General features: G+C 36.3%; 1 protein-coding gene and 1 pseudogene across 2 annotated transcripts in view; one reads left to right on the top strand and one right to left on the bottom strand.

The window, feature by feature from the left end:
• THSD7A (thrombospondin type 1 domain containing 7A) overlaps positions 1-25,673 on the top strand; it is a 664,277-nt gene that overhangs the window by 75,255 nt on the left and 563,349 nt on the right. The window lies entirely within an intron of this gene.
• On the bottom strand, positions 2,052-2,916 carry LOC101081030 (annotated as a pseudogene).

Below are 25,673 nucleotides of genomic sequence, written 5' to 3'. Positions count from 1 at the left end.
AGTTAATGAGTGTTTTCTGTAAATATGCATTGATTATGTGGACTCACATTGAGGGACTTCGGGGGCATGTAATTTTTAATAATTTAACTGGAAAACTATGCCAAGTGACAATTTAAAAACTAAAAGCACAGCAGGTGAAATAATTTATTTGACCTAAGATGCCTATAGATCAATGAAAAGAGCTAGAATACAGCTTTTTTATGAAAGAGCAAATGAGAAATACCTCACCGCCAAAATGAAGCCTGATAAAAAAAGGCAGTTTGGAAAGGAAGATTGTTTGTCAAGACAGCATTTAAACATGGTTAAGGAAATAGCCATGTCTTATGACAAATGTGAGATTGTGTAGAATAATTTACCGAATAACACTTTGTAGAAACATTTTGTAAATCATTCTCTTGTTAGATTTATATTTTTGTTTAAAATATAAAAAGCTTCTCAGCTATTGCTATCCCTTAAGAGAATTATAAGTTACTGGTTTGTTGTATTTCTTAGATTTAACTTGAAGCTTTTTTGTCTGTTGTTATATGACGGTGAATAATGAGACAATAAGATTAAAGCAATATGTTATTATTTAAGTCTATCTCTGTTTCGTTACTGTCATTTTTTCCCCTTTTGGAGAAGTAAATGTATGTTTCTGGTGTTGGGACAATATTTAGAGCCGGAGAAAAAAAGCAATATTTTCAGTCAGCAAAGTCCTTTGAAATAAATAATAGTAATCAAACAACTTAAAAACCTTTGATAAAAAACACAAAAACTAAGAGCATGACGTTTTTAGTTTGTTTTTTTTTTCAACATTTATTTATTTTTTGGGGAGAGAGAGAGACAGAGCATGAACGGGGGAGGGGCAGAGAGAGAGGGAGACACAGAATCAGAAGCAGGCTCCAGGCTCTGAGCCATCAGCCCAGAGCCCGACGCGGGGCTCGAACTCACGGACCGCGAGATCGTGACCTGGCTGAAGTCGGATGCTTAACCGACTGCGCCAACCAGGCGCCCCTCTATATTCTTGAGAAAGATTCTGTAGTACTTTTCCTTTCTTACAATGCATTTGTCATGTTTTGGTATCAATATTATTCTAATTTCTTAAAATATATTGGGGAATTTTCTTTTTCTGTTATTACACAGAGTCTTGTGTAACACTAGTATTATCTATAGCTTTAATATTTCAAAGAATTCACTGATGAAGTCATCTAGACCTGGGGTCATTTTTGTAAGAATGTTTTTAGTAGCGGATTTAATTTCTTTACTTGATACCAAGTAATTCAGGCTCTCTGTGTGTTTTCATCTTCCTGTAGTTTTGTTTGATGAATTTTTGCAATTCATTCAAATACTCTAATTTACAACTAAAAAGTTGTTTATAATCACTCATCTTTTTTGATGCAGCTAGAAACAATGTAAATATTAGTATATTACCTTTTGTCATCTCTGATTTTGTTGTTTTATTCATTCTAATACTTTTCTCCTTACTTTGTCTTGCTAGGGGTTAATTTTATTAGTATTTTCAAAGGTTTAGGGTTTAGTGGCTCCTGGGTGGCTCAGTCGGTTGGGTGGCCTAATACAACTCAGATCATGATTTTGCGGTCAGTGAGTTTGAGCCCCATGTCGCGCTGTGTCCTGGGTGCTCAGAGCCTGGAGCCTGCTTCGGATTCTGTGTCTACCTCTCTCTGCTTGCCCATTCCCTGCTTGCTCTCTGTCTGTCTCTCTCACAAAAATAACAAACAATTAAAAAAAAAAGTTTAGGGTTTCTATTTTTGAATGTTTGAGTTATATTTTATTGATTTATTATTTTTCTTTTATATTTTTAGATTTGATTCACTCTTCTCTTTCCAACCTCTTGAAAGAAAAGCATACATAATTTATTCTTAAGCTTTCTGTTTTCCTATATGGGCATTTAAAGTTGCAAATATGTTCCTGATCTTAGAGGAAAAGCTTTCTCAGCTTTTCACTTCTGAATATGATGTAAGCTGTGGACTTGTCATATATGGTGTTTATTATGTTGATATAAGTTCTCTCTTTATACCCATTTGGTTGAGAATTTTTATCATAAATAGATGTTGAATTTTGTCATGTTCTTTTTTTATTGAGATGATCTATAGGTCTTTTTTTTTTTTCCGATTTGAAAGTAGTTGTTGATTAGCTGACCAGATTATAAAAATAATCATAGCAGATACCTCCGTTCATCCTAATAATCTTACTGGTCTGATCTTCCCCGTGCCAGCATCTTTACCTTCTACAAAATGAGTGGTCTTTTTCTTTATTCCCCCACAAGGAGAAGATAACTTGAAGGAACATAAGAAGTTGTTTGCTTTTTTGATATGTATTTTTAACAGTATAGATCTTATGAATCAGGTCCTCTGTGCAGATGATGCCGTTTTTACCAAGAGATCATGCAGTCAATGTGTTATTTGTCAGGGAAATTGGCTTCTTGTTGATTTTGCCATAACCACACTTGTAAATCAGTTCATTCACTCACTACATGTTTGGGTACCCCAGTGCTCTATATGGTTCCATAATCCTTAGGATGTTAACTGAAGCCTCTTTGAACTTAACACAGGTGCCATTGAAAATCTGGTGAAGGTGAAGAAGCTGCAACACCTTTTGAACCTTTGGACTCAACACTATCGATAGCTGTAAGGTCCTGATGACAAATGCCAATTTGGGTTCCCCAAGTACACAGAGGTTGCCAGCTTTTCTTGCCATCCTAGCCAGTTGAATCTCAGTTGTGTACATTTGCCTATGTTCCTTGTGGTGACGCTTAGCTTTTTCACAGATGAGCTTCTTCATTTCCTTTTGAAGCATCTTTTGGGCATACTTCCTTCTCAGACACTTGATCTTCAGCTCTGTGAAACCCCTTCCCTTTTTCTTAAGGGTTTCTGGCATAGCAGGAGCCTTCTTTTTCTTCTCTCTACCATCCTCCATGGTTCTATCTGGAAAAAAAAGAGATGACCATGCAGTTTTTATCCTACATTTTGTTAATGTGGTGTATCACATTAACTGATTTGCAGATGGTGAATCATCCCTGCATCTCTGGAATAAATCTTACTTGGTCAGGGTATATGATTATTTAAATAGTTGAATTCATTTTGCTAATATTTTGTTAAGGATTTTTGCGTATCTGTTTTTAAGGAATGCCAGCCTATAATTTTCATTTCTTGTCATATCCTTGTCTGGTTTTGGTATCATAATCACTGGCCTTGTAAAATGAATTTGGATGAGTTCCCTCCTCTTCTGTATTTTTGGAAGAGTTTGAGAAGGATTGGTATTTATTCTTCTTTAAATGTTATGTAGAATCACAAGTGAGGCTTTCTGGTCTTGGACTGTAATTTGTTGGGAGGTTTTTGAATACTGTTTAATCTCCTTACTAGTAATCAGTCTGTTCAAATGAGTTTGGATGAGTTCTCTCCTCTCTGTGTTTTCGGAAGAGTTTGAGAATTTGCATTTATTCTTTTTTAAATGTTTGGTAGAATTCACCAGTGAAGGCTTCTGGTCCTGGAATTTAATTTGTTGGGAAATTTTTGAATGCTGATTCAATCTCTTTACTAGTAATCTATCTGTTAAATTTTTCTACTTCATCATGATTCAGTCTTGGTAGGTTGTATGTGTCTAGGAATGTATCCATTTCTTCTGAGTTGTCTAATTTAGTGTGTAATTATTTGTAGTAGGCTTTTATGATCCTTAGTATTTCTGTGGTATTACATGTAAACCTCTTTAATTTCTGTTTTTATTTTTTGGATCCTCTCTTATTTTCTTCGTGAGTGAAAATGGATGAACTTCAAGGGCATTATGCTAAATGAAGTAAATTAGAGAAAGACAAATGCTGTATGATGGTTTTTTTTTTTTTAATGTTTGTTTATTTTGGGAGAGAGAGAGAGAGAGAAAGTGAAAGAGGGGCTGAGAGAGAGGAAGATAGAGAACCTGAAGCAGGCTTCACACTGTCACCCTAGAGCCTGATGCAGGGTTCGATTCCACGAACCATGAGATTTTGACTTGAGCCAAAATCAAGGGCCAGATGCTCATCCAGCTGAGCCACCCAGGCACCCATGTATGATGTCTCTTAATGTAGAGTCTTAAAACAAACAAGTAAACAAAAAAACCTAATAGGTGGAACAGATTAGTGGTTGCCGGAGCCAGGGGTTTTAGGGTGGGAGAAATGGGTGAAATCTTTATTTTTAATTTAAATTGTTCAAATTTGTTTTTAATGTTTGTTAATTTTTTGAGAGAGAGAGCGTGTGCACGCACACACACAGGCCAGGGATGGGGAGCCAGAGAGAGAGAGGGAGATGCAAAATCAGAAGCAGGTTCCAGGCTCTGAGCAGTCTGCACAGAGCCTGATGTGGGGCTCAAACCCATGAACCATGAGATCATGACCTGAGCTGAAGTTGCACACTTAATCAGCTGAGCCACCCAGCTGCCCCAGTAAATTGTTTAAATAAAATAAGTGAATTGACTTTAGGATTAAAGTATTACAAAATAGCACAACAAATTATTACTCTAAGTCTCAAAAATAAAGCTACAAACAGGTCTCTAAATCTTGCTTTTTAGCTATATCTCACAAATGTTCTTTCCTCACAAATGTTGAAATGTTTTAATTCAAAGTTTTATAATTTGTTTCAATTTTTCTTTGTTTCTTGCATCTTTTAGAGAAATATTTAATTTCCAGGAAATTAGGAAGTTTCTTTTGTGCACTTGCATGTTCTTGTTTTGGTTTTAAGTAATTCCTAACTTTCACTATGGTTAGTCAGCATACTTTAAATAATTTAAATTCTTTGAAGTTTGTTGATTCCTACATTATGACATATTGCCAATGTTACTAAATATTTAATTTGTACTTAAATATAAATCTTCATTGTTAAGTGTGGTATGCTAAATATGTGAAATACAATTCTGTTTATGTAATCAATATTTTTACTCATTTTCCATGTCCTTAACAGCTTCTTGATGAATTGCTAACACTATGTTGAAGTCTTTTGTAGTGATGATACGTGTGTTTCTTCTTTTAAGTTATATGAATTTTTGCTTTATGTATTTGAGGTCATGTTAAAAGATTCACACAAATTTGAGATTAAAAAAAAAATTTTTAATGTTTCATTTATTTTTGAGACAGAGACAAAGCGTGAGCAGTGGAGGGGCAGAGGGAGAGAGAGAGGGAGACACAGAATTGAAAGCAGGCTCCAGGCTCTGAGCTATCAGCCCAGAGCCCGACCTGAGGGTCGAACTCATGAGCCAGGAGATCATGACCTGAGCTGAAGTCAGGCACTCAACAGACTGAGCCACCTAGGTACCCCACACAAATTTAAGATTTTGATAGCCTCCTTTATCTTTATGAATACTATTTCTTATGTCCACTAATGATTTTTAAAGTCTACTTGTTGGGAAATTAATATAGCTAACTCAAGTTTCTTTTAGCTATTGTTAATCACCTTTTCCCAAAAACCTTGAAATATGAGCTGTCGATTTTGCTTCCTGAGAGGATGCCTCTTTTTCAATACCACAAATGCTTCCTCTCTGTGGTTTTGAACATAAAGGAGTATGTTTCCCCAAAGGGCTAACTTGGCAAAGTAGAAACACAACTTGAGAATGAAGGAGATCGGAGGTTAATGTTTCTCTAAAGTTGTAAGTTTTGGGGATTCAGACAGATCTTTTCCAGTCCCTGGAATTTGTGCATTTGTTGCTGCTGCTTCTCTTTTATTAAGACAGAAACTCTGTGAAGAAAATTGGTCTTTTCCACTGACGCTGTAGCCCTCAGTACTTAGAACTGTACCTTGCCAAGTTGGAATTACAGAAATATCTATATGATGAAATGGAATTCAATTTCTCTTGCCAACAGTTCTCTGAGGAAGGTTCTATTATTTCCATTTTGCTAGTAATAGAATCGAGTGTGAAAAAGGTCAAGTAACTTTCTTAAGGTGAATAAATTAAAGAGCAGAATCAGAGGGAGGCTTGTCTGATAACACAAGAGAGGGCCTCACGCTAGTCTCTTCAGTGGCGGGGAACCTTAGGTGACAGACAATGTGGTAATGTGGAGGCTCATGCCCCAGAGTCCCATTTACAGACCATTTTGCCCCTGTGATCTGGGGCAAGTTACCTAACCTCTCTCTGCCTCTGTTGTCTTGATTTGTAACTAAGGATGAGAGTACCTATCTCACTGAATTGTTTCAGGAATTAAGTCTGTTAGTAACCTAGAGGATATTTATTACATGTAAGGCAGGTTCACTTTTGTCCCCCCCAGGTAGTATTAGATCCAAATGTAGAGGAAACAGAGAAGTTATCTTCTTGGATTGCTCTCACCTTCTCTAAATTTTGTGCATGCACTTTTAGACTCATATTTTCTATTTTTCTTACGTTACAGGAAGGGAGACATTCTTTTTTACAGTGTACATTTTTTTTCTTCTAGGGATCTTGACTCTTCATTTAGTCTCAGACTTTAGGGATGGATTTTCCCATTTCTTCCATAACCCGTCTCTCCCTTTCTCCTGGATCTTTCCCATCAGCATTTATATATGTTAAAAATCTGTCTTCTCTTTAAAAACTCTGCATATATTTTTAAACAACCAACACTGTAAGCTCAAGAAAATTGGTTATACTTTGAGTCTCTGTTTCCTAATTCCTACTTATTTAAACCATCTTACCCCTTGATTTCCATACTTTATCTGTTAATCATCTTCAGTACAGTTTTTAAGTGTTGGAATTCCTAAAGGATAGATAATCTCTTCTGATTGAATATCAGTAGCTCTCAAACTTGGTTGAGCATTAGCATCTCCCCAGGAATTTAAGAAAACTTGCTGATAGCCACACATCTCCCTCAGAGACTGTGATTTAATTAGCACAGCTGGATTTTAGTGTATTGCTTTTTTAAAATACATGAAGTTATTCTAATGTTTAGCCAAGTCAGTACTTGAAACTGTCTCTCCAGTTGATTTCATTTATAGATGTAACTTAATTTACTGTATATGAGTAACAAACCTCTCTATTTATATTTTAGATTTGGGGAACTTTTCAGCATGTGGATATTGGAGTTTTGAGGAAATCTGAGATCTTGAACAGACCACCTATGTCATACTAACAGTATATAGCTTAGTGTAAAAAAACTGAGGAGTGTTTCAGCCATGCTAGAGATAGATCTAGCAGTCATCTTTATGCATCGTTTTCCCTGAGCCCAACTTACTTGATGTTTGGAACTTGATACAGAATACAGCTCGAAAATGGTTGCCTTACAATAGGAAGAAAGAAGGAACCCTAGAGAAAGGGAGAGCTCTATGCCTGGAAGAGACCAAAAGGGAAGGTTTCAAGCAAGCAAATTACAGAGAGTGAAAAACTGGAAATCTTTTCTTTTTTTCCCCCCCTTTCTTACTGAAAACTTGTCACCTTAATCTCTCAAACTCATTTCTGTTTCTTAGGTTATCATGATATGAAAGCTTAGCAGCCATACAGATAAAATAAGACTGGTGTAAACTGTTTCTGGAGGTTTCAATTTGTCCGCAAAAATATTTCTGGCAGGGTTATAGTGAAGGGAAAATGAGTTACTAAGTGTGAATGAATCTAATAGAGTGCTTGACAGAGAGCATAGGCTTGCCAAAGTCAATTTGCCTTTCTCGAAGAAATATCTATGGACAGCCCCTCTCTGCTGATCTTTTCACCAGTAAATTTTAAAATCCTGTAATTCATGTCTCCTGTGCATACCAGAGAACTGTAAAGTTTCCTCCTCTTTTCCCTCTTCAAGTACTTGTGAAGGATGCCTTAATTTGTCATATAGATTCATACACAGTAAATAATGGGAGATAAAGAATTTTCAGAAACATATATTAGATAACATTTTTCTTCTGCCATGAATTGAAGTTCATTAAATTTTAATATAGTTCCATTACTGCTGATGTTTACAACGTTGTTTTTCATAAGCCTCCCTCTTTGAGAGTGCCAAGTCACTAATTAAATATGTTCATTCCAGTTACGTGTTCTTTCCTAAACAGTACAAAAGAAAATTCTCTATACTGTCATTATGACCCAGAATAATTCACATTTCTTCCAGGGGAAGAAAACTTCTCAAATGTTTTATTCTCCACTCAGAACCATGCTAAAACCTTGACATTCCTAAATCAGGGTAAAAATTTTCTAGTGAATATAATACCATGTTTCTGCTAATTAACTGTTACCAAAAAAATTGGGGGATAGATTTTAAAGTTAATAAAAAATCTAGTTTAAACTAACAGCTAAATGTAAATAACTGTCATTTAGCATTTGTTTCCGTATTGCTGTAAAAATAGTACAAATACATATGTAACCAAGCAATTAAAAGAAACCTTCTTCTCAGTAAATATTAAACCCATATTTAAAAAAAGAAAAAAGAGGGGCGCCTGGGTGGCGCAGTTGGTTAAGCGTCCGACTTCAGCCAGGTCACGATCTCGCGGTCGGTGGGTTCGAGCCTTGCGTCGGGCTCTGGGCTGATGGCTCAGAGCCTGGAGCCTGTTTCCGATTCTGTGTCTCCCTCTCCCTCTGCCCCTCCCCCGTTCATGCTCTGTCTCTCTCTGTCCCAAAAATAAATAAACGTTGAAAAAAAAAATTAAAGAAAAAAAAAAAAGAAAGAAAAAAGAGTTGGGGGAGGGACACAAAGAGAGGGAGAGGGATTCCAAGCAGGTTCCATGCCACCAGCACAGAGCCAGACATAGGGGTTTGAACCTATGAAATTTTGAGACAATGACCTGAGCTAAAATCCTGTGTCACACACTTAACCGACTGAGACACCCAGACACCCAACACTAAACCCATGTTATTTAAAAGTAAAAATAGGGGCGCCTGGGTGGCGCAGTCGGTTAAGCGTCCGATCTCACGGTCCGTGGGTTCGAGCCCCGCGTCGGGCTCTGGGCTGATGGCTCGGAGCCTGGAGCCTGTTTCCGATTCTGTGTCTCCCTCTCTCTCTGCCCCTCCCCCGCTCATGCTCTGTCTCTCTCTGTCCCAAAAATAAAATAAAAAAAAACAAAAAACAAAAAAACAAAAAAAAAAAAGGTTAAAAGTAAAAATAAAGTTGCTGGCTTGATTTTTAGTAAATTTGGAATTAAATAGTCCTGTTGAATGTTGTTGAATGTAGGTTGGGAGAGGATTCTGTAATCAAGGTGAAATTACATGCAGGTCCTGTGATCATTTGAAATAGCATTTCTAGGTTACCGATGAATCAATTAGCTGATCCCAAACACTCAGGCGGTCATAACTCTTAATCATGATGTAAGCTAACCCAATTTTAACCAGTTATCTATTTGATTGCTGACTTACTGTTAAAAATATGCTTAACAAATGAATTGTCTTTTGTTTCTCTAAGCCACTTTCCCTAAAGTATCTATTGTTAAGTCATTGAGAAGATAAAAATAAATTTATACTAATCATCAAATTCAATCACTTAATTACACAGAAAAGTGAAGTGATTTTTCCAAGAGCTCACAGCAGTTTATGGACAAAGCTGGAACAGAAGTTGATGCCTAAATCTAATCAAATCCAGTGTTGTATGTAATAAAGTTTCCTATAAATTACTGTAGAAGGAAAGAAGTTGGGGAGCTATGACTTCAATTTTTTTTTTCAAATTTATTCTCCTTAAATTTAAATCCTTAAAAATATCCCTCCTATTGAGTCACTTCTTCTGCATTTTTGATAAAGCAGAAGTATTACTTTATGTATAAATTTAAGGATTAATAAATTCTTGATTCTATTTTTTGATATTGTATACAGATGGAAGTTTGTCATATTTAAAAACATTGAAGTCCTAACATTTTCAATACAGAATTTTCACCAAATTAACTAAGATTTATAATCAGTAGGGTCTTAAAGAATATAGTTACATTTGTATAAATTTATCATAAAATCACTGAATAAATGTGACTAGAGTTTTGAAGGCTTATGAAGATGACGACTTATATACATTCCTATTTTTCAAGCATTCCAAATGCTTTTTATTTTAAGAAACACAGTTATTAAAAAACTAAAATGTGAATTCTGTTTAGATAAATGTTAGAGTTACCACTTGCATGAATTTTTTTTTTTTTCTGGTGCATAATTTTAGACTGAGGATAATGTTTGTATTTAAATTGTAAGAGAAATTTGGGGTGCCTGGGTAGCTCATTCAGTGGGGTGTCTGACTTTGGATCAGGTCATGATCTTGTGGGTTTGTGAGTTTGAGCCCTGCATCGGGGTCTGCACTGGTGGTGCAGAGCCTGCTTGGAATTCTCTCACTGTGTTTTTGTCTCTCTCTGCCCCTTCTTCACTTGTGCTGTCTCTTGTGGTAGAGACCCTTCCCTAAGGAAGGGGAAAAAAAAACCCCTCAAGGCAACCTGTTTATACGTGTAGATGACAGCATCCCTCATGACCTTGTAACGTGAGACCACTAATCAGACTACATGTTGGTATGTTACCATATATGGGAGACGAAGTGGAAAAAAAAAACACCAAAAACTGCACCATGTGGCATTCGGGGCTCAGCTCTTCTGGTATGAACCCAACTGAGTGGTGCTGGGAGGAATAAAGTTGCTTCCTGGAAAGAGAAGCCTTGGTGTCACGACTGAGCAAGAATCCTGCTACACTCCCGCAAAATAAACAAAAAATTATAAGAGAAATTTGATTGCACATAGCTTTTTTGTTTTTTTGGTACTTGTGTCAACCTGATTCCACAAGTTGTAGAACATGGTAATTATATATGGCACAAGCTTTGATGTATACATTATGGGACCTTAATATGTGCAATTGTAGTTGAAGTTAATAATTATGTGATGAAAATCAAAGTGTAGTTTGAACTTTTGACAACTTACTCAACTATAGTAAAATACAGTTCAAATGTTTTTTTAAAGTAAATGATTTTAGAGGCAATGTCAATCATCATGGGAACCACAAATACTCTTGCTTGAAAACATCTAGTCACTTTAGTGTGGGTTTCATTTTTGTGTGCTTGTCTAACTCTGCCTTACCTAAATAAGGAGTTTAATTTGATAACCTTAATTATGACCTTGTCAGTGACCTCTTTTAAAAATTCTGAATACCAACTGAATTGAAATAAATTCCCCACATATTTTAATATTCTCATGTATTTCTCTGTATTTTTTGACTCTTTAACCTTACATATAAAGTATTAAAGTCTAGGGGAGAAACTATTATTCTGAGAACACATTTTTTTCCTTTATTGCCCTTGAGTAGGAGAAGGTGCATGTTGAAAATAGGCTGTGACCTAGGTTGCCCTCAGCCCTCTTCCTCCTCCCATACTTCCCTCCCTTCGTGCCTGCCCTCCCACAGTATTCTTCTAAATTAAACTGTTCATTAGCACTATTGCAACCTTTGAATCCTTTGTTTTTTAACACAACATTTATAATATGAGTTCCCTTTTGAATTGTCAGCAAAATTTTGAGAATTAAAACTTTGACAATTGGAAGTTTTCTTGTAAAACCAAGCCTGACTTCAACGCAGTTCATATTGGCACAGTTGGTTGATATTTGATATTTTTCATAAGCCTGATTTGCCCAAATGCTTCTCTTATTTCTAAGTGTGTGTCCTCCAGTTTTGCACAGATAGAAAATTTCTAATATCTTAGGAATAGGGAATTTGCTTTTAAATAGAGTGTATATAGTGAAGCCTGTTTTTCAAACACGTTGCTGTTTTCACATTTGAACTTATGGCAGTTGACAATTAGTTAATGGAATAAGTACCTGAGGGCATCCTTCTGTAACACAAAAAGGAAAAGAAACCAGAGGTGAAATAACACAAAAGGAAATAAATGTTTTATGGGCTGGTTATAAAGACATGACTTTAATACTGTTGTATGTAGTTTTTGAGAACTCTAGTGGGGCAAGAAACAAGTTGTGTGTCTAGTGAAAAACTTTGCCTGGTTGGCCCTTTTCCTTTCAGGACACTCTGTAGGTTTCATCTTCTTAAAAAGAGCAAGTTATCAACATGTACTGCCTTTAGAGTTGCTCAGACATCCCTTAATTATGAGTTACTTTTATCCAAACTCATTTTCTAACTCTTAAATCTCACTGTCATCAAGAAAATAAAATCAAAAGTTGGAAGTAAGAAGGATATTTGTTTTGCGAATGTAAGTTGAACACTTGGCTCACGTTAAAGACAATAAAATGTTCTCTTTCTTGCTAATCATGACACATACATAAATTAGGGGAAGTCTTTTAAAATGATTATGTAACATACTCCATTAGAGCACTTTTGAGTTATTTTATTCTTATATAGTATTTGAAAGATAGTTTACGGTTTTATTTTAGCACATGTTAATGCAAAGTATGTGAATGATCCAGCAAGAAAAATATCAAAGTGATGGAAAACTTGGATAAAAAGTCAGTGGTGGAGTTACCATTGTGAATTCCATTTATATATATATATATATATATATATATATATACACACACACACACATATATATATATACACACACACACACACACATATATATATGTGCGTATATATATATTTATTTATTTATTGACTGGAAATTTACATCTGACATTTAAAACCGTGGTTAGAATTGGCTATGTACATTACCCTTGAAAAGTCTGTCCCAAGTCAAAGCAGGAAGGAAAAAAAGATACATTGCTTAGAAATGTTTTTCACTTAACTAAAAACTCAATCACAATTTTAAGAATAAAATTCAATTGCTAAATTTATTTGGGAAAAATTTACAAAGAGTACAGATTCTAAGCTGTATCTAACTATAAATCTGGGTAAGGAATTAGAATTGTGTTGTGATGTAAGCAATCAATTATTATTTGTATGGTTTTCCCTCTCAAGGAAAATTTTTCACCTGACATTCATCATATATCTAGAAGTACCAGTTCGCAGAATGTTGGAGAATTTAGAGAATTCAAAAGGTCAGCCATCTTCACTTGTGAGAGTACTATGTTTATGAAATTATATGCAAGAAAGGATACTGTACTCTTGTGAATCTCCCAAAAGAAAACATCAGGGCAGAAGCCATAACACAGTTAACTAAATGATCACTTATAAGACCAACTTTCCTTAATAACTGTAGGAATTTGGACCTCCCCTCTATGGTATCAAAGGATCTTGGTGTTAGAATTTGTTTTACTTCTACTACAACTTAAATTCATACTCTGTGATATGTTAATTGTCTCATAGGGTTCTGGTCTGTGACATGTTAGTGACAGGAATATGTAAATTAAAAATAGTGTCATTTGAAAATGGAAAATATGTGGAAACATTTATCATATTTCTTGGAGTTTTGTTCCTGAGAGGTCTTTAGGTTTTTCACTTATCTCCTCAGAAGGTCCACTTTTTAAGTCATGCCTCATCCCTGAGGGACAATAGAATGTGTTAAGAACATGGGGAAGACTTGTTACCGTTTTACACATTTCATTCATTATCAGATGTTTTATTTTACTTTAATATAGAAGCACTCACAGCTCTGTGGTTCTGAGTATTCTAAGAGGAAAGAAATAAAGTAAAAAGGAAATAAGTATCATGACTTTTTCCTGAGTCACTACTGAAATAAAATCATACTAAGTTTTGCAATTCTCTTTTGCCCCAGAATGACTTTTTCTTTACCATGTAAAAAATGCCAACACGATAACTGAAATAAATATGAAATGATATTGTCTCCAAAATAGTAATTATGGTGGCCTACTTTTAAAGAAGTAGAAAAATAAAGGTCACCAGGGTGACCTGGATGGCACCTAGGTGGCTCAGTTGGTTGAGCGTCTGACTCGGGATTTTGGCTGAGGTCATGATCCCAAGATTGTGGGATCAAACCCTATGGAGGGCTCTGTGCTGAGCGTAGATTCTGCTTGGGAGTTTCTCTCCCTCTCTCTCCCTCTCTGTCCCCCTCCCTTCCCCTCCCTCCCCACCTTCTCCCTCTCTCTGCCTCTCCCTCTGACCCTCCCCCACTTGTGCTCTCTAAAATAAATTAAAAAAAAAATAGTACTCTACACTCAAAAGCAGTTTTTGAATGATGAAAACATTGGGTAAGTTTGGTTTCATAGTTGGTACATGTTACCATTGAGCTCTGCATTATCAACTTGGTTCATTGTAGTCATGTAGAATTTTCAATAATTAAAGATTACACCCTTATCTCATTGCCCTTCCATCAGCCTCCTCAATAGTATAGAGAAGCTAGAGATTAAAAAATGCAACAGCTCACGGGAGAAACATCTTGTAGTCCTCTTAGTATGAACTGGTAGCTTATTTGTCCATAAACAGGATAGCAGTCTTCATTTATTAAAAAAAATCATTACCTGTTCTATTGTCTAACACTCCTGGTTGACTTGAGTGTTTTATGTCTTAGGCTCAGATCATCAGTAGCTTAAATTGCCCAGCAAATTAGTAAGTAAGGATCTCCATGCCTTAAGAATATAATAATGCCTCCTGGAGTAAGATGTTAGCAAAGTGATTCCTGAGTATTTTGAACTTGGAGTACTCCATTTGCTGTTTTAATGTAGTGAGTGGATAAGAGTAAGACTGCATTTCTTTAGTCATGCAGACTTTATAAAACCCCTAATATGTACGCAATGTTGTGCTAGGTGTCAGGGATATAGCTCTTTGGCAAGATAAAGTCAATTTCTTTAAGAGGAAAAAGAAGAAAAGTAAAATATACTGAAAACTAAGAACAAATGAAAATATTCACTCCTCATTTACTGACAAAAAAGTTAAGAGTAACAAAATAGTCAAGAAGAGTGGCTGTAAGAACGTGGTTATGAGGGAGAAGGACATGTATTTAGCCTTCCACTTTAGAAAAACCAATTCTCTGCAATTGTTAAGGTCTTCACTCTGGCCGGACACTGAAGAGAAAGGGAAACTGAATGAGAATTGTATAAGTGAAGTTAAAGCAGGACTCTAGAAGAATACTGGAGGCCAAAGACTCATGCTTCTTCTTTACATGCCTATAAGTAATGTTTCCAAGGAAGTTCCTTCTGAATGTTAGTTTGGGAAATTTAGTTCTTTTTTGATTTATATACAGGCAGTATTTTTTTACATTTTTCTATGAGAGATAAAATAAGTAGTGTTGCTGCCGTGGCATACATTGTCCCTGCATCTAAACTGAATGCCAGTAGGCATTAATACAGTATCACTAGAAAATGTCAGTAATTAGGTAGGATATAAGACTGTGTGGAAGGTATAGTTGGGAGTTCTTTGCTGATCTGTGCCTCTACCATTAACCTGAAAAAAATAAGACTACTGGTTATTTTGCTAGCAAAAATGGGTCTTATTCAGGAATAGCAGAGAATTGGAATTTGCGACAATCAATCTAAGGTAAGGCCATACCCAATTCTGTAGAGCAAAGAAGAGGAATGTTCCTTTATAGAGGCAAGGAGGAAGTAGGGAAGGCTGTGATACACTAAAAGTCCAGTGAAGGCAACTACGGGTTTGCAATATAGTGGCTTTTCATTGGCTGAGTTGTGACCGTCTTTCATTGGGCTGGGCTGTTGCCAAGGGAGGAAGGAAGAATAGCATCCTTCTTCCTGCTGGAATAGTGAAGTAGTATCCACATGCAAGGTTCATATTTTCCTTTTGGGTGTGTGATTGACTAATAGTGGTAGGGCATGAGAGCTCTCTCTGTTGGCCTGTTGACGACTCCATTGTAAGTGAGGCTTCCAGTACAATTTTTCTCATTGAAAAATAATTGGCAGTGAACTATTGAAGTTTATTTTATTTTTTTATTTTTATTTATTTATTTTTTTTAATGTTTATTTATTTTTGAGACAGAGACAGAGCATGAACAGGGGAGGGTCAAAGAGAGAGGGAGACACAGAATCCGAAACAGGCCCCAGGCTCTGAGCTGTCAGCACAGAGCCCGACGTGGGGCTCGAACTCACAGACTGTGAGATCATGACCTGAGCCGAAGTTGGACGCTTAACCGACCAAGCCACCCAGGTGCCCCTTGAAGTTTATTTTAAAATGAATGTTCTGTAGCCAAAAGGCAAAGATGGGAAAATTAGAAGTTACATTATTTAAATATTTTAATGTGTTGTTCTCTGCATTGTGGTCCTGTTTCTAGTATTGTATTTGTTTTCTGCATTCCACATGCAAGTGAAATCACATGGTATTTCTCTTTCTCTGTCTGATTTATTTCACTTAGCATAATACTCTTTAGGTCTGTCCATGTTGTTGCAAATGGCAACATCTCATTTGTTTTTATCGCTGAATAATATTCCATTATATATATATATACACACCACATCTCCATTCCTCTACCACTGGACACAAGTTGCTTTCATATCCTGGCTATTGTAAATCATGTTGCAGGAAACACAGGGCTGTATATATCTTCAAAATAGAGTTTTCATTTTGGGGGGATAAATATGCAGCAGTGGAATTACTGGATCATATGATTTTTCTTTTTAATTTTTGACTTTTTAATTTTTATTTTATTTATTTATTTTTTTTTACTGTTTATTTTTGAGAGAGAGACAGAGTGCAAGAGGGGGAGGAGCAGAGAGAGAGGGAGACACAGAATCCAAAGCGGGCTCCAGGCCCCGAGCTGCCAGCACAGAGCCCAACACAGGGCTCAAACCCACAGACCGTGGGATCATGAGCTGAGCTGAAGTTGGATGCTTAACCAGCTGAGCCACCCAGGTGCCCCTGGATCATATGTTTTTTTCAAATGTTAAGTTTTCGAGAATCCTCCATACTGTTTCCAAGGTGGCTGCACCAATTTGCATTCCCACCAAAAGGTCTGAGGGTATCCTTATCTCCACATCCTCACCAACATATTGTTATTCGTTGTCTTTCTGATACTAGCCATTTTGTCATGACTAAGGTGATCTCATTGGAGTTTTGATTTGCATTTCCCTTTTAATTAGTGATGTTGAACATCTTTTTATGTATGTTGGCCATTTGTTTCTCTTCTTTGGAAACATCTCTTCAGGTCCTATGCTCATTTTTAAATCAGATTATTGTTATTTCTTATGTTCTGTTGTAGGTGTTTCTTATATATTTTGGATATTAATCTTTTATTGGATATAACATTTGCAAGTATCTTCTCTGATTCAGTAGGTTGCCTTTGTTTTGTTGATGGTTTATTTCACTGTGCAAAAACTTTTTAGTTTGACGTAGTCCTATTAATTTATTTTTGTTTATGTTTCCTTTTTCTGAGGAGACCTGTCTAGTAAGAAGTTGCCATGGGTAATGTCAAAGAGATGAATGCTTGTGTTTTCCTTAAAGAATTTGATGGCTTCAGGTCTCATATTTAGGTCTTTAAATCCTTTTGAATTTATTTTTTGTGGGTGGTGTAAGAAATTAGTTCATCTTCATTATTCTGCATGTAGCTGTCCAGTTTTTCCAGCACCATTTATCGAAGAGACATTTTCCATTATACATTCTTGCCTCCTTTGTCATAGATTAATCATATAAGCATAAGTTTATTTCTAGGCTGTCTATTGTGTTCCATTGATCTATAGGCCAGTTTTTGTGTTGGGACAATACTGTTTTGATTACTACAGCTTTGTAGTGTACCTTGAAATCAGGAATTGTGATACCTGCAGCTTTGTTTTTCTTCCTCAAGGTTGATTTGCCTATTTAGGTGTTTTGATTCAGCTTCTGTGGTTTCATACAACTTTTAGGATTATTTATTGCAGTCTTGTGAAAAATACTATTGATATTTTGATTGGATTTGTGTTGACTCTATAGATTGCTTTGGGTAGTATGGAGACTTAATCTTTGAATCGGTAAGTGTGGAATATCTTTCCATTTGCTTGTGTCTGCAGTTTATTTTTATCAGTGTCTTAAAGTTTTCAGTATACAGACCTTTTATCTCCTTGGTTAAATTTATTTCTAGGTATTTTATTCTTGGTACTGTTGTAAATGACATAGTTTTCTTAATTTCTCTTTCTCATACTTTATTACTATATAGAAATGAAATACATCTCTATATTAATTTTGCATTCTGGAGCTTTACTGAAATGTATTAAATTCAATAGTTTTTTGGTGGAATCTCTAGGACTTTCTGTAATATATTGTCATATCATCTACAAATAGTGACAGTTTACTTCCCCGCCAGCTTGGATGCCTTTTATTTCTTGTCGGATTGCTGTGGCCAGAAGTTTCAGTATTAGGTTGAACAAAAGAACTATTCATGCCTTCTTTTATACGTTTGTTTTTATGTATCCTGATTATAAAATAAAATCACATACTTTGTTGAAATGTGATAAAATACAGACAGAAGTGAAGTTAAAAAATGATTTTGAATTCCAGGACATATAAACAGTCGTCGTATGTATTTTCAAGAGCTACCTTTAAAAGTTTGACAGGCACCCCAAACAGCACACATTAGAAACACTTTGGATCCATCTGCATAAGTGAGATTCATCTGTGTACAAATGGTCTTCATTAATATGTATTCAGACACACACATACACACATTCTGTTTCTCTCCCTCTGTCTTATGAAGTCACTTTTTCTTAACATCTGGAAAATTTCCAACATCAACAAAATGCGGAAAAAGTAATAGTCCTTTCTCACACCTTGTTATATGTATGTATTTTAAAGAAAATCTCAGACATTATATTTTTGTACCCATAAATATTGATTCCTCAGAATATCCACCCCAGATGGCTTTTTAAAATATAATCCTGTATCATAACACTATTTAACAAAAAAATAATGTTTACATATTGGATCTATAATTTCCCCCGGTCATATAAAAAATGTTTACAATTGGTTTGTTCCAATCTGTATCCAAACAAGGTCCAAACAGTATATTTGTTTGACAATTGCTTCCTTTTTTTTTTTTCTTGCCATTTATTTGAGCATGAACTATAAGAGACTCTCCAAACCGTGGAAGTGAGAAGGACAGCTGGAAGTACTCAAAAAGAGGCTGAATGAGGCTGTACCAGAAATAATTTCTATACTGGTTGTTGTAAAGGCGCTCCCACCTCTAAGGCTTGTTTCTAGAAGTAAAGTAATCATGAGTGCAATATTTCAGCTACTCTGATAGAAGCTTGTGCATCTCCACTGACGGCCATCCAGCTCCTTTTCAGCTACTTCTCATACCAGCCATCGTGATGGGAAGGGGAATGAAGACTTGGCTTCAGTTCTTCTAGGGTCCCACACCAGGCAGAATATCCCCTTCCTTACCAAGATGGTTGGGGCCATGCAGATGATTAGGCAAGCAATTGGCAATCTTTATATGCTTTGTTTTTATCACAGATACGGCATCTTCCCCTTCACTGTCATTCTATCCTGGTTGCATATCATTTAATGACTAAAACAGCTTCCTCATTTGTTACCCTCTGTTCTTTAACCATGGTAATTCACTGCTTGACTATATTTCTCTTTTTTTAAAAGAATACTGATTCATTATATTCTTATCTCTAAATAGCTGGGCTTCTGTTTTTTTTATGCTAAATTTCAAGTTTTTATTCAATTTTTAAGCCCCTCTAAAATTAGTCTCTTATTGAATAAACAAGCCCATTCCCTTGCCTTATCAGGATTTGATGTCTCTTCCACAGTCGGGTGTATAGATCCAGGGCAGATAGCCCCAGGCATCGTGTACAACCTTAAGCCATTCCCTTAACCTCTGTGAGTCTTGGTATGGTTACCTCTAAAATGAGAATAATAAATACCAATTTAGAGAAATATTAGTGGTAGAGTAAAACACTGTACTTTGCTTTGCAGATAGCTCGTTACCAATGTCAGTTCTCTTTCATCACCTTGTTCCCTTTTATTTATTGTACCCAAAGTTATTTTAATTGGACATATCCTTTATTTTGTGCCTGATATAAATTCTAAACATATTTTATTACCTTTTTAAATACATTTTAATAGTAAAGCAAATCAGTGAGGCTGATACCAGTGCTATTTATTATATATGTTGCAAGTTGAAAAAAAATTACCATGTGCTGAATTTGGGGGAAGGTCAGAAAAACTGAATTCCTTTATTCTCTTGTAAACGATTAACTGCAAAAGGAGAAATTTTACATAGTGGTTGAAGAAGTCATTGGTCCTTACATTTTATGTAACTAAGCATGGTTATGATAGGCAGTAATAGTTGGAACAGTGACTCTTTGACACTGACAAAGGAGTTATCACAATTCATTTGCATCTGTAGAAATTTTCTCAGGTTTAATAAACAACCCTCTTGCTAAAGAACATTTTTATAAACATTAAAATTACTTTAATAAACATTAAATTAAAAAATTTAATGTTTTTTCCTCATTTTTGAGAGACGGAGTGAGAGCTGGATAGGAGCAGAGAGAGAGGGAGACACAGATTCCAAAGCAGGCTCCAGGCTCTGAGTTGACAGAACCCCATGTGGGACTCAAACCCACGAACCATGAGATCATGACCTGAGCCGCAGTTGAATGTTTAACTGACTGAACCATCTAGCTGCCCCAATGTTTGTCTATTTTTCAGAGAGAGAGAGACAGAGTGTGAACAGGGGAGGGGCAAAGAGAGAGACACAGAATGTGAAGCAGGGTCCAGGCTCTGAGGTGTCAGGACAGAGCTTGACCAAGAGCTTGAACCCACCAACTGTGGTCAATCATGACCTGAGCCAAAGTCAATTGTTCAACTGACTGAGCTACACAGGTACCCCAAGAACTCTTGATGATTTTTTGATTGCACTTGGTGTTCTTACCCTGCTCATGGGCCCTTTTTCTCAAGGTGTCTGCTTTTAAGGTGAGCTGGCTTAAAGAGTTTTCACAAAAACAAGAGCCATGACCAAGTGATCTATGCCCTAGAAGTATTTTCTAGCAACAAAAGGACTTTGTGGACATTTCAAACAATCCAAAGAATATAAAATTATATCTTTATTCCAGAGCTAAGAATTCCTAGGAAATAAAACTTTCCTGAGACCACAGCATGGGAGCTTTTAGTGTTGCTATTTTGTTTACCACTGACACTGTTTTTATTTTTTCCCCATCATTTTGCAGTTTTTTGTACTTTAGTGTTTTCTTTGGTTATACATTTTCTGGTAGAGCAAAGTCAATTTCATTTCATCATCATAGACAACCATTCATTTAGACCCCAAGCTGCTCAAAGAGGTATTATATAAATATTTTATTAAAAATAGAGGCTTTCTGGCTCTCAAGAGAACAGGTATAAAAATCATAGCCCCATTTCTAAACCACAGACTGTCTAATAAAGCAGCAGTATCTTTGAGAACCTGAGAAGTTAAAAGCAAGCTCTATAACTTAAAGTACACTCTGAATTCATTTTAATTCTTTTTCTTACACCTTAGATATAAATCTTTATGTTTTCACCTAACTTGGAAATGCCTATAACATGTGTAACTCTAGACTAATTGCTTTCAGGAATATAGGCATACCTCGAGATATTGTGGGTTCAGCTTCAGACCATTGCAATAAAACAAAAATGCAATAAAATGAGTCAAATGAATTTTTTGTTTCCCAGTGCCTATCAAAGTTAGGTTTAAAATATACCATTGTCCATTACAAGTGCAGTATCATCATGTCTAAAAAGTGTGCATACCATAATTTAAAAATACTGCTAAAAACTGCTAACGATCGTCTGAGATTTCAGCAAGTTGTATTCTTTGGCTGGTGGAGGGTTGATACTGACTTGCTGACTACTCAGGCTGGTGGTAGCTGAAGGTTGGAGTGGCTGAGGCAGTTCTTAGGAAGAGACTACAGTGGGGGCATGTGGGTGGCTCAGTCGGTTAAGCATCCAACTTCAGCTTAGGTCACCATCTCAAGGTTTGTGGGTTCGAGCTTCACGTCAGGCTCTGTGCTGACAGCTCAGAACCTGGAGCCTGCTTTACATTCTGTGTCTCCTTCTCTCTGTGTCCCTCCCACACTTGTGCTCTCTCAAAAATAAACGTTTAAAAAAAAAAAAAGGCTGCAGTGAAGTTTGCCCTATTAATTGGCTCACTTTCGCAAATGATTTTTCTGTAGCATGTAGTGCCGTTTGATAGCATTTTACTCAGGATAGAACTTCTTTCAAAATTGGAGTCAATCTTCTTGAAACCTGTTGCTGCTTTCTTAACTAAGTTTATGGAATATCCCAGATCCTTTGTTGTCATTTCAACCATCATCATAACATCTTCACCAGGAATAGATTCCATGTCAAGAACCCACTTTCTTTGCTTGTTCGTAAGAGGCAATTTCTCATCCATTCAAGTTTTATCATGAGATGGCAACAATTCAGTGACATCTTCAGGCTCCATTTCCAATTCTAGTTCTCTTGCTATTTCTACCACACCTGCAGTTACTTCCTCCACTGAAGTCTTAAACCTTTCAAAGTCATCCATGAGGCTTGGAACCAACTTCTTGAACTCCTGGTGATGTTGATATGTTGACTTCCTCCCATATATCACACATGCTCTTAAAGACATCTAGAATGGTGAGTCCTTGCCAGAAAGTTTTCAATTTACTTTGCCGAGATCCATCAGAGGAATGACGGTCTATGGCAGCTATAGCTTTACAAAAAGTATTTATTAAATAATAAGACTTGAAAGTTGAAATTATTCTTCAACCTGTAGACTATAGAATAGATACTATGTTATCAGGCATGAAAACCACATTACTGTCACTGTATATTTCCATCAGAGCTCTGGGGTGACTAGGTGCATTGTCCGTGAGTTGTCATATTTTGAAGGACATCTTTTTGTTGGAGCAGTAGTTTTCAACATTGGGCTTAAAATATTCAGTAAGCTATGTTGTAAACAGATGCGCTGTCATCCAGGCTTTGTTTTTGCATTTCTAAAGCATAGGCAGAGTAGATTGGGCATAATTCTTAAGAGCCCTAAGAGTTTTGGAATGGTGAACAATTGCTTTAGCTTAAAGTCACCAGCTGCATTTGCTCCTAACAAGAAAGCTAGAATGTCCTCTGAAGGTTTAAAACCCGGCATTGACTTTTCCTCTCTAGCTATGAAAGTCCTGCATGGCATCTTCTTCAAAATAAGGCTGTTTTGTTTACATAGAAAATCTGTTGGTTAGCATAGTCACCTTAATTTATCAGCTTAGGTAGATCTTCTGGACAACTTGCTGCAGCTTCTCTATCCGCACTTCTGCTTTGCCGTACACTTCGGGTTACAGAGACGGCGTCTTTGCTTAAACCTAACGAACCGACTTCTGCTGTTGTCAGACTTCTCTTCTGCACCTTCCTCAGGTCTCTCAGCCTTCATACTATTGAAGAGAGTTTGAGTCTTGCTGTGGGTTAGGCTTTGGCTCAAGGGAGTGTTGTGCCTGGACAAGGCTGTTTTGTTTTCTTACTGTGTTCACTGGAGTAGCGCTTATCCTTTAGGAAGTTTTCTTTGGCATTCACAAGTTGGCTAACTGTTTGGTGTAGGAGGTCTAGTTTTTGCCATTTCTTGGCTTTCGGCATGCCTTCCTCACTGAGCTTAGTCCTTCTTAGCTTTTTATTTAATGTGAGAGGCATGTGACTCTTTAACTTGAAGAATTAGAGTTATTGCAGTGTTATTAATTGGCCTAATTTCAATATTGTTGTCTTAGGGAGTAAGGAAGCCCAAGAAAAGGGAGAGAAATGGGGAATTGTCAGTTGGAGGCATCATCAGATCACACACAATAGTTATCAGTTAAGTTTTATCTGTTATATGGGTGCAGTTAGTGGTGCCCCCACTATTATAGTAATAAAGTTAAAGATCACTGATCACAGAGCACTGTAATGAAATAATAATGAAACAGTTTATAATATTGTAAGTATTACAAACTGTGACCAAACTGTGAGGCATGAAGTAAGCTAATGCCGTTGGGAAAAAGGCACCGTATACTTGTTTGATGCAGGGTTGCTGTAAAACTTCAATTAAAAAAAATTATCTGTGAAGTGCAATAAAGATAAGTGCAATAAAGTGAGGTAACCTATAGACACTATTTTATGCTAGGGTGAGGTCTAAGGAATTTACATTCCAGTTGAAGAATGAATAAAGCGTAAACTGTTCAGTATTAATTAAAATGGGGCTGTGCCTGAGAAGAATTTCATAGCTTTCTCCAGCTTCACACTAAAAACTTAGGATAAAAAGAAAAAGGATGAGAAATAAAGAGCTATTAATAGGGTCTAGAAAAATGTCCCCTAATTGAATGACTGTTCTAACTAAAATTGGAACATAAGCCAAATCTCCTTAAAACATACCACGTGAAATAGAACAGACCTCTTGGTGTGAAGAAAGATCATATGTACTTCTCTCCATCTTCTGCTCACAGTTCAGAAATGAAAGTTTTGACAAGAGGGGATGATAGACAACCATCTGTCTACTTCCTTAGTGATTTTGTTTTTAATTGAAGTGTACTTGGCCCACAATGTTACATTAGTTTTAGGTGTATAACAGAGTGATTTGTTTAGTCTATACATTATGTGCTGTTCACAAGTGTAGCTACCGTCTGTCATACAATGCCATTACAACTATTTTCCCTATGCTGTGCTTTTCCTCCTCCTGTTTTAGTCACTGCCTAACTGAGCTTGAATCTCTCAGTCTTGTACATCCATTTTTCCCACTCCTTTATGCTCGTCCCCTACGGCAACCATCAGTTTGTTCACTCTCTTGATGGGTCTGTTTCTGTCCTTATTGTTTGCTTGTTAGATCCACGTGTGAGTGAAATACTATGGTATTTGTCTTTCTCTGGCTTATTTCATGTCACGTAATGCTCTCTAGATCCATCCATGTTTTTGCAAATGGCAAGATCTCATTCTCTTTTATGGTGAGAGCTATTGCAGTGTATATATGTATATATCTACCACATCTTCTTAATGCATTCATCTGTGGATGAAATCTTAGTTGGTTTCCATATCCTGGCTATTGTAAATAATGCTGTAATAAACATAGGGGTGCATATAGCTTTTCAAATTAGTGTTTTCACTTGGGGTGGGGAAAGTACCCAATAGTGGAATTATCGGATCACATGGAATTTTCACTTGTTAATTTTTTGAGGAATCTAGATAATGTTCTTCACAGTGGCTGCACCAATTTATACTTCCACCAACAGTGCATGAGCATTCCTTTATTTTCTACATCCTTGCTAACCCTTGTGTTGTCTTTGTGATACTAATCATTCATACAGGGCTAAGGTAATAGATCATTGTGGTTTTGATTTGCATTTCCCTATGATTAGTGGTGTTGAGCATGTTTTCGTGTGTTTGTTGACCACCTGTGCATCTTCTTTGGAAACATGTCTATTCAGGTCCCCTGCCCATTTTTTCAACTGGACATAATTTTTTAATTACGGGTTTCTTGGTGTTGTATGAGGTTTTTTTTTGTTGTTGGTTTGTTTTGTCTTTTTAACCTCTCATCAGATACATCATTTGCAAATACCTTCTCCTACTCAGTAGGTTGTCTTTTGGTTTTGTTCATGGTTTCTTTTGCTGCTCAAAAGCTTTTTATTTTGGTGTATTTTCAGTTGTTTATTTTTGCTTTTGTTTCTGTTGACTGAGGAGACATATCTACAAAAATGTTTCTAAGGCTGATGTCAGAGAGACTACTGCCTTTATTTTCTAGAGTTTTATGGTTTCAGGTCTCACATTTTGATCCTTAATCCATTTTAAGTTTACTTTTGTGTATATAGTGAATACAGTCCACTTTCATTTTTTTGCGTGAAGCTAATTTTCCTAGTACCGCTTATTGAAGAGACTGACTTTTCCCCATTGTGTCAGCTTGCCTCCTTTTTTGTACATTAATTAACTGTATGGGCATGGGTTTATTTCTGGGTTGTTTTGTTCGGTTCATCTGTATGTCTGTTTTTGTGTAAGTATCTTACTATTTTGATGATTATAGCTTT

The sequence above is a fragment of the Felis catus genome, chromosome A2 (genome assembly GCF_018350175.1).
Source record: "Felis catus isolate Fca126 chromosome A2, F.catus_Fca126_mat1.0, whole genome shotgun sequence".
NCBI lineage: Eukaryota > Metazoa > Chordata > Mammalia > Carnivora > Felidae > Felis > Felis catus.
Note: the sequence above shows the minus strand (reverse complement) of the source record. Positions and strands in the feature narration are given on the sequence as shown.